We start from the raw sequence: 8087 nt of genomic DNA, 5'->3' as shown, positions 1-8087 counted from the left end.
ATATTCCAACATTGGATATAACAGCCAAGTGCCAGACTCCTTGTCCCCCCTTCACGTATGCTGACCACTTCCATACCTCTCTTCTCCGGTGGCCACCAAACTCTCTAAATATGCCCAAACACCAAGAGAACCAAACATAGGGTTTTTTTTTTCTTTGTTAGTGGAGACGTAGAGTTATGGTTAGGGTTTTATTGTGGAGGGGGAGGGAAAGAAGGTTCAAAAGAGAAGGGACGGAGTAGAGGTTTTGAGTTGTATCTTTTGCACTAAAGAATGATTCACCTTTTTTTTTCCTGCTATATGCAGCTATGAGATTTGTGTAGGCAAATAAAAGAAATACTTCAGAGTGCTTTAAGATCTGTGCAAGAAATGATCTAATGTTTAATGTTGTACAAAAAAACATCAATCATTCTTTCATGCAAAAGGTTAAGAATGATTCACCTTTTTCCCACAACATGCACCATTGAATTATGCAATAGCTACTACAAGATATGTTCAGATAGATAAAAGAGATACTTCGAAGTGCTTTGAGATTGTATTAGGACTTCGGAGGCTCTATATTTGATCCTTGTGAAGGTTGGTATAATTTGAAACATTATCTATGTATGCTTCGATCAGCTCTCTCTTGCGATTGAGTCTAGCAAAATATAGCAAAGTATTTTGAATCATCTATGAGTATGGATTCATGTTTATGTTCCTTCCCATGTGGTCCACTTAAGAGAATAGGTTAAAATCACACTGTTCAGACTATGGTAGAATTGCCACCAACTAGATCGATAATAATTCAAAGTGTCATATATCATCTGGTCCTATTTGTCCATTCTTTTATAAAAGGTTAACTATGGCTGCATGTTTTTGACATATTCTTACACATTTATTTAGAAAGGTTAAATTAATGAATAAGAACATCTTAAGAATGCCACCCCAAATAGATGCTAGGACTCTCAAAGTGAAGCCCCAACGGAACTTGATAAAAATTTGGATTTTTGAAACCTTATAGTTTTCTATAGCATTATTTAGTAGGCTCTTCTAGTATCCGTCAAATGTGGGGTAACAAAAGGAAATTAATAAAAGATGCCTAAAATTGTCTTTCTAAATTATCTCTATCTACTTTTGTTGGTTTCTTCATCTCAATGTGATATGCTTAAGCTATCAAATTTTGCTGCAACTCTAAGTACCCACTTATCAAGGGGTCTACTAACAACTAGTTTCGTTGCTAAGTCTGAAAAATTTGGAACTAAGAATCTTTAAGGCTTGATAGAAAGTTTTAGTGTTTCACTTTTTTTTTTTGATGGAAAGGGAGGTTGGCCTATCCTATTTTATTGAAAAATAAAATATTTACAAGGATGGCCTAATTCTATGCTTGCCCGTCAATGATGAGGCCTTGTTGCCACTATTCATGCCGGGGCCATGAAGGAAGCTACATGACTTTCTAATGAGATTGTGAGATTATCTAGCTTAAAAATCAAGATTGTGATCTTCTAAAGGGTCAAATAAGCTTTGACCACACATGTTATCTATTCTCCATTTCTTTGAGTAGGCCTTCTATTGCACTCCTAAAATTGCCAGAGTAGGCACTAATCCAACTTCTAAGAAGAAAAGTAGCTTGTTGGACAATCGCTTATATTGTTATCACCTCCCTCCTGAAAGTCCTATGATAATGCACCAACAAATAGTTGCCACTAGGCAATCCAAAGCCACTCTTTGTCTTTTGTCTTTAATTAACCTTCTCCAGTTTGTGCAAAGATCTTCATTTGTTTCAGGTGATCGTGGTATTTTAACTTCTAATGGAAGTGGAGCCCAACAAATTGAGCAAAATAACGGGTGGTAAATAGTTGATTTGTAATTTCTTTCACTTCACCACACATAATACACCTTGAAGGGCCTGCCATTTCTTCTTTCTGAGGACTTCTACTGTAAAGATTTTGTTATGGTAAGCTAATGAATTGAAGAGCTTTATTTTTTCTGGTAGTGATAGTTTCCAAATAATCTTGGCTATTTGACAAATAATTTCTCCATGGCAAAGAAAATTATAGTAGTTTTTGATAGAGAATTTACTAGTTGAGCACCATCTCCAAGAAATTTTATCTTTGCCATTGGAGTGGTTTAAAGAGGTTAGAAGGATCTTGAGGCTCTGGAGCTCCTCTCTTCCCCTTGCGCTTAGAAGATTGAAAATTTGGTCAACTTGATTGATTTTTTTCGTGAATTCAACTAGTGAGAGTTCCAGTGAGTTAGCAAAGTTGAAGAGAATGGGGAATTAGAGTTTTTAATGGCTCTGATGAAGCCCACAAATCGTGCCAAAATGCAATATCTTCATCATTGCCTACTTTGAAGGTCACACTACTAAAAAGCCATTGATGGTTTTTAAGTGGTCCCATCTAAGAGGGTGATGCAAACCTGAGTTTACTACTTGAAGGATGGCTTGGAGGCTGGTTTTTGAAGCAGATGTTCTTTTATGATCCTCCTCCAAGATCTATCTTGCTCATTGTAGTATCTCCACCACCATTTAGTGAGAGATAGTTGTTTAGTAGTCTGAGATTTAATATTCCAAGTCCACCTAATACTTTAGAATGGCATGCTTTGTCCCAGCTAATGAGGTATTTGTTTCCATTGAAAGAGATCCCACTAGACCTAAAAAAAAAAAATTCTATTCTTTTAATAACTTCAACTGGCAATTGCATTGAGGCTATCCAATATATTGGGATAGAACTTAGGACAGCATTGATAAGAACTACTCTCTTCTGCCAAAGTTAAGATCATGCCTTTCCATGCTGCTAATCTTTTGTCTATCTTCTAAATTTCCATGCAGCGGTTTGAGATTTACTGTGGTGAATGGGGTAACCTAAGTAGGTGAAGGGAAGAGATGATTCAACATAACCCATCAATTCTGCATACCATTTGATGTCTTTTTTCTCCCATCCCGATTTCTATGAGTGAGCTCTTTTCAAAGTTGATGTTTAACCTTGTAAGCATTTCAAATGTGTATAAAAAATGAACTTGAGGTTTGCAATAGATTCTTTCTTTGTGTTACACAGGATAAGGGTGTCGTCAACAAATTGAATACTGAGGATATTGTCAAAGCCGTTCAATATTCTGATGCCTGAGATTACGTTGTTTGAAGCAGCAACTTGAAACATACATTCGAGAATATCTCTGACTAGGATAAAGAGTAAGGGGGATAAAGGATCCCCTTGCTTTAAACACTTTTTAGGAGTGAACCATTTTGTTAGTTCTCCATTAACTAAGAGTACTATATTATTGGAACTTGGCAAGGCTGATACCCATCTACACCAATTCATCCCAAATCCCCTTGCTTGTAGGAGCTCAAGGAGGAAGGCCCAATCAACATCATCAAAGGCTTTTTCAAAATCTATTTAATACACCAATCTCTTATGTTTTTGCTTGTGATATTGAGAGATTATTTTCGAGGCTATGAGGAAGCTATCATTAATCTGTCTTCCTTTTATGAATGCAGATTGAGAGTGCATTACCAGAGAGTCAATAACTTCTGCAAATCAAAGAGAAAGGATCTTAGAAAAAATTTTAGAACTCCATTGATGAGGCTGATAAGTCTATAATCCCGAGCACTCATATGGTCTTGTCTTTTGGGATGAGGCTTATAAAGTAGTAGTTCAATCTATCTATATTTGTTGTGTTGAGATTTGCAAAATTGAAGAATCAACAGACATCCTCTTTGATCATTTTCCAAAATCTCTGATAAAAACTTGCTGGAAATCCGTATGTACCTGGTGATTTTTCTCTTGATAGACTAAAGTCTGCATTTTTTTATTACATCCTCACCAAAAGGCCTTTCTAGATCTAAGAGATCAAATTATTCTTCAAGTAGTAGGGTCTACCACTCTGCCTTGATACTAGTTTGATTGTTGGCTTTGAACAAACCTACATATTATCTGAAAAGAGCTTCTTTTATTTCTTCTCTATTTGCAATTATTAAACCTTGATGCTCTGAATAATGTGATTCTTCCTCCTTTAAAGCTTGTGCAAATGTGAAAAAAATCTAGTGTTACGGTCGCCATTTTTTAGCTATTGGATCCTTGATCACTGTCTCTATAGCACCTCCTCCTAGTCTAGGATCTACTCAAGTTGAGCCTTTAGCTATAATCTTTCCTCTTTCTCATTTGGATTTAGAATTCTCTCTTCTTCCTGTAGGTTAAGCCAAGTACTTCTATTCTTGATCTGTTCCTTTGTAGCCACAATATTGCCATTGCTGGTTCTATTCCAATCCTTTAGTTTGCTTCGGAGGAACCTAATCTTCACAACTAAGTTTGCTGTTGTATCCATTGCTCCTAGGGCTGAGGTCCACCAAGCTTGAGCAAGTTTGTCAAACACATTGATGGAGAATCAAACACTCTCAAACCTGAAAGGTTTCTTGCAGTCGATCCTATTGACACATTCAAGCAGTTTTGTGCAATGATCAGATGTTACATTGGCCATAGGATAAAGTATAGTATTTGGAAATTTTTGAACCCATTCCATGCAGTGATGCCAAGCATCGGTCTAGCTTTGCCAAGGATGGGATTTCTCTATGATTTGACCATGTAAACCTCCTTTGGCTGAGTCTTAGATCAATCAAGTTCAAAGAATCGATGAACTGGTGGAAGAGTTTTAGTGTTTCACTTGGCTTCGATTGTTTACAGGCAGAGCTCTCCTACAAGCTATGATTCGGACAGCCACGATCCTTGTTGCTTTTACAAATCTACACATTCTGGGCAGTCCACAGAGATCATGATTTCGCCTTTTCTTTTTCCTTTCCTCTTTTCCTGCCTTCTGGTTCGGCTGATGTTTCTTGTCATCCAGATAAGTAGATTGTTCAGCACTTTTTTCCTCTCCATTCACACATGTAAGCTCCTCTCTTGAACCTAACCTATGTTATTGCTGGTGGCATGTAGCTTTGCTTTCCAGTAACAAAGATTGCAATGGCAATCTATGGGTGGGTGGTATCTGTCGTCTTCTTTGCTTCCATTATTTACGATGCCAATAATCTAATCTAACACCACACCTATGATCAATACATTTATTCTGCCATCTCCTTGTATCTTGATGTCATCAATATCTTCATTTCTCTGCTAACTTGCTCTGCTGCCCCTCCAATATGGGTCATGATCTTCTCAATCCTATCTACTATTTTAGCTCAATATTCGCTCAAAAACAAACCTAATCCTTTCTACTTAAAAAAAATAAACAAAATAAGAAAGAAAGCCTCATCCTGCAATCATCTAGCTTACGCAACTTTGGATTGCTTTTGAGCTTTCCAAATGCAAGTTGTTTAAAAGTGGCCTTTACTGGGATCATGCCCTTGGTTCGCATGTGCTAGATTGCTGCTGAATTGGGAAAGCTATCGTCTATGGGTGGCAAAATATTTATATAGGATTTTGCAATCGTAGCCTCCATCTGGAGTTATGATAAGCTCTCGTTGATGTCCTCTTTCTGCAGAATGGGTCCCTCATGTCATTAAACCTGTCAAGATTCGTCAGTAAAAAAACTGTAAACGTAATTGTTCTATATGTGCATGGCTTACAGGGAAGGTCCCTTTTATTTGATGATCCATCCTCCTCCTATCTTCCTTTCTGTACTTGATATTGTACTCAAACACAGATTTCATTGCAGATATCCTAGAAATCCAGTGGCAGGTTAGCTACTGATTCTGAGATTCTATCTCATGGCTGTGGTTCCACTGCCCTCTGTTCTATTCCTTCTATAAATGCTGGTATAACCTTGTAGACCAAAACCAGACCTGCAAGTTTGGTTTCATATGTAAAAGTTGATGAGAATAGTAGCCATGGCAGTATTGGCTGCCATTGCAATGCCTTTCAGTCGCTAAAACCCACACTGATACCACTGCATGCAGATGGATGTTTTATGCTTGGGGCATCTTCACCATCTTTATCTTATGATCACCTGCTGACCGTCTTTTTTTTTTTTTTTGAAAAGTACTGATTGTCTTTTTTATTTATTTGTATCGTCTCTTTTTCTTCTGCTTATTCCATGAGGTAAACGAAACAAAAAAAATTATCTGACCACCTTCATTACATCTCTAAATGGTCAAGAATCTCAAGAAAGTAGTTGTCCTATCTGCTACTGGGGCTACCAACCAGTTTGGTAAAGGTACTGGATGTTGAACACTAGTGACTGGGCTTTAATCCAGCAATCACTTGGATTTAGATCGGTTTTCTTTCATCTTAGTTCATAAAAAATTCAAAAGGAAAATGTTCTAGCCAATCTCCTAATTCATCATCCTCGCTCAGGATGCGAATGATCCCACCTTACTGAAATTTCTCAAGTGTTCTTAAATTCTATCCACTTTTCTTCAGACCATCGATATCTCTCGAATGGCTTCAAGTTCACAATAGTCCTCTGAGCTGGTTCTTGATGGTATGCAGCAGTAGGTTCCCTAGGTTCCCAAGTAATACTTTCTGATGGATATATAAAACCCCCTCCAATTTCCTCCCCCCAGTGCCTTGGAAAGGCATCAACAATATTTAATTGGCACATTTTGACCTCCCTACTCTCTTGCTACCTCTCCTATTTGACGTTTGGCTGGCTGGCTTGCTCGTCCCGTAAACTTGCGTGTCTTGCACAATTTACAGGCCATCTTTGTGTATGTTAGTGTACAAGTGCATGCATGCATGCAGTTTGTTGTTGTTGTTGTTGTTGTGATTGCACACAGAAAATAAGCATGGAGGTGCTCTTCCTTGCAAGGGACAAATATGCTTCAGGATTACATTTTCAAACATGTTACCGATGCACCAGTTGATGTGATTTCAGTGACCGAGACTAATCCATGATCTTAAGCCTGGTTTTATTAAATGGTTAAGGAGACCATCCATGCTTATGTGACTTTTAATTTCTACCTATGCTTATGACAAGGATGATGGAAAAATGATTGTTTGACAACAAATCTTGACCGAAGGGATGCATGAAATATGAATCTTAATTTCTGATCCTTCCCATGTTCGGAATCATTAGTTGCTAGGCCTTGAAAGGCTTCTTCGGTCAGGTGGGGCAAATCGAGTCATCCCTAAATTGCAACAGTTTTTGGGTCGAATGAAGGGCTTGAGTAAGCTAATAAATTTCATGCCAATCTCTTTCCAGAAGTTAGGGGATCAGAGGGAACAGCATGTTGAATCTTTGGTCCAGGATCATGATAGGCAGGAGGAGATCTACTCTCTCTAGTTCCTACTTAATTGAATGAAAGAAATCCTGAAAACAAAAGCAGGGAATCAAGTCTGCATTCGATTTGTACGAAAGAAGGCATGAAGCCAACTGTTTTCGAAGAAAGAAAAAATGGGTTGTATAGAACTGAAGTTTAAACAAAAAGTATCATTATCAAATATCAATCTTGTTGTAAACTCACTCCTGCAGCACTATTGCAGATATCCATAGGAGTTATTCTTTGGGCCAATTTTCTCCATGGTGACTTAGAAATGCTGGTCTTTGACTTTTTATACCTTTTTAAGCCAAGTTTGCCTCTTACTGTTGACCATGATAGAAGGATCAACTAGTAACTCTCCTATGTATGCTTCCCAAGTGGAGGGATTTTCTAAGCAAAACTATCAAACAGAAGCGATACCGAACGTCTAGTTACAAAGTATGCTTCGACAAAATTGGCACCAGACTTTGTCCACCAACGATGATACTACGAGTTCTCATTAATTCTGAGGTTCCCACGAATCCATAATTGAAGATATGAAGGAATGGGCTGAGTTGTTGGATGACGATGAGAAAAAACCTATTACCATGATAGGGCTATGCTCAGTGGAATTATATGGTTCAAAAAGTAATATTGTGAAATCTTCAATAGGCCAGATGGATGTAATAGATATGATTTCGTAACAGAAGGCTGCCAATTCTAGCATTCGAATGATATGGAATAATCTAGATGAGTTTGATTGGATGACTTTAGTTTGAATCATTTGGAGCAAGCAGTAATTCCCTCATCGTCCAACAAAACTACTACCTTATTGGAATTTCTTCACACTTAAATAAGCAATCTACAGAGGTCTGTGAAGGAGCAAAGGTTTCTTGTTTTCCCAGCAAGCCAGTGTATATTCCAACAAACTTAGGCTTAC

This window comes from Elaeis guineensis, chromosome 3 (assembly GCF_000442705.2).
Source record: "Elaeis guineensis isolate ETL-2024a chromosome 3, EG11, whole genome shotgun sequence".
Taxonomy (NCBI): Eukaryota; Viridiplantae; Streptophyta; class Magnoliopsida; order Arecales; family Arecaceae; genus Elaeis; species Elaeis guineensis.
Note: the sequence above shows the minus strand (reverse complement) of the source record.